Below are 2,500 nucleotides of genomic sequence, written 5' to 3'. Positions count from 1 at the left end.
CGGGCAGACAGATAGACAGACAGACAGACAGACGGGTAGACAGACGGGTAGACAGACGGGTAGACAGACGGGTAGACAGACGGGTAGACAGACGGGTAGACAGACAGACAGGCAGACATACAGATACACTGACAGGCAGGCAGACAGGTTGATAGGCAGACAGACAGACAGGTAGACAGACACAGGTCGATAGGCAGACAGGTAGGTAGGTAGGTAGATAGACAGACACTAGTCGATAGGCAGACAGACCCACAGGCAGGCAGACAGACCCACAGGCAGGCAGACAGACCCACAGGCAGGCAGACAGACCCACAGGCAGGCAGGCAGACCCACAGGCAGGCAGACAGACCCACAGGCAGGCAGACAGACCCACAGGCAGGCAGACAGACCCACAGGCAGGCAGACAGACCCACAGGCAGGCAGACAGACCCACAGGCAGGCAGACAGACAGACAGGTAGATAGACAGACAGCGGGAGGGAAAAGACAGAAAACCAGCCTTGTGTTTCCAGTTGTTTTTTTCTGTACATTTATATTCCTCAATCTACAGGGAACACAGATCTGTATGTATTTCTGTAGGAACAAACACTTAGAGAGAATGGAGACCCGTCCGTTCCTCACCTGTACATATCAACTAGCTCTCTGTGGTTTACTGTATAGTCTGCATTCTGACCATCAACACATTGTACCTGTACTGGTTTGGACCGGGGCATTGAGAGGTACATGGAGTCACTGTCATTAGGCCAGGCTACATCTGAAGGAGAACTTAACAAGAGTCTCTGTTTTTTGGGGGGGTTTTGGTTGACAGACATTCGTCTATACCTCTCCCATAGTGCCCCCTTACTAGTCTGGTTGGCCTGTAGTGTGTCACGATCAAGCCTATATAGCTGGCATACACAAGGCTACCATACACACCTCTTACCCCATAACCATACACACACTCTTACCCCACACACACTCTTACCCCATAACCATACACACACTCTTATCCCATAACCATACACACACTCTTACCCCACAACCATACACACACACCCCATAACCATACACACACCACTACCCTACAACCACACACACACTCTTACCCCACACACACCATTACCCCACAACCATACACACACCTCTACCCCATAACCATACACACACTTAGCCCACAATCATACACACACTCTTACCCCATAACCATACACACACTCTTAGCCCATAACCATACACACACTCTTAGCCCACAATCATACACACACTCTTACCCCATAACCATACACGCACTCTTACCTCATAACCATACACACACTCTTAGCCCACAATCATACACACACTCTTACCCCATAACCATACACGCACTCTTACCCCATAACCATACACACACTCTTACCCCACAACCATACACACACTCTTACCCCACAACCATACACACACTCTTACCCCACAACCATACACACACTCTTACCCCATAACCATACACACACCACTACCCTACAACCACACACACACTCTTACCCCATAACCACACACACACTCTTACCCCATAACCATACACACACTCTTACCCCACAACCATACACACACTCTTACCCCATAACCATACACACCTCTAAACCACAACCATACACACACTCTTACATCACAACCATACACACACTCTTACCCCACAACCATACACACACTCTTACCCCATAACCATACACACACCACTACCCTACAACCACACACACACTCTTACCCCATAACCATACACACACTCTTACCCCATAACCATACACATACTCTTACCCCATAACCATACACACCTCTAAACCACAACCATACACACACTCTTACATCACAACCATACACACACTCTTACCCCATAACCATACAAACACTCTTACCCCATAACCATACAAACACTCTTACCCCACACACACCACTACCCTACAACCACACACACACTCTTACCCCACACACACTCTTACCCCACAACCACACACACACTCTTACCCCACAACCACGCCTCCACTGAAACCTCTGCCATGTTAAATCCTACAACTAATTACAGATGCTTGTGACACTTTGACCTGACAGCAAAAGACTGTACTGTTATCCAGTGCCGCTTCACAACAACAACAACAAGCCATCATTATCAAGGGCTCCAGGATCACATGACATGGGTGAAATCAGGAGCATATTGGTGATTAGGAACCGTGTAGGTCTTAAAAGCAATAGCAAAGGAGTTACAACCAAACTTGGTCTCAGAGGAAAGATCTGAAGTCGAAACACGGCACCATAAGGTTTTAGACAGCCGTCTTAAAGGAGAATTCCACCCAAAATGCAGCTTCATAAAATGCCTCATAACGGCTGTATGTCTTTATTTTGCTACATTTCTATATATTGGAAAACTTGATTGTTGACATACAAAACATTTTGGGACTATATCAACAGTGGACTAATGTAACAAATACCACAAGAGTTTTTTTTTTTTTGGGGGGGTGGAATTTTCCTTTAACTTCTCTGAAAGCAATG

At 46.8% G+C, this 2,500-nt stretch overlaps 1 protein-coding gene across 2 annotated transcripts in view; it reads left to right on the top strand.

Annotated features, from left to right (window-relative positions):
• Nucleotides 1-2,500, top strand: part of sipa1l1 (signal-induced proliferation-associated 1 like 1) — a 95,483-nt gene that overhangs the window by 92,761 nt on the left and 222 nt on the right. For both annotated transcript variants that reach the window (XM_065026185.1, XM_065026184.1), the window contains exon 24: nucleotides 1-2,500. This exon is cut by the window's left edge and continues 1,019 nt beyond it; it is cut by the window's right edge and continues 222 nt beyond it. The gene's annotated coding sequence lies outside the window, so the exon portion shown is untranslated.

This window comes from Oncorhynchus nerka, linkage group LG13 (genome assembly GCF_034236695.1).
Source record: "Oncorhynchus nerka isolate Pitt River linkage group LG13, Oner_Uvic_2.0, whole genome shotgun sequence".
Taxonomy (NCBI): domain Eukaryota; kingdom Metazoa; phylum Chordata; class Actinopteri; order Salmoniformes; family Salmonidae; genus Oncorhynchus; species Oncorhynchus nerka.
The sequence above is the reverse complement of the archived record's forward strand: the minus strand, read 5'-3'. Positions and strand labels throughout refer to the sequence as shown.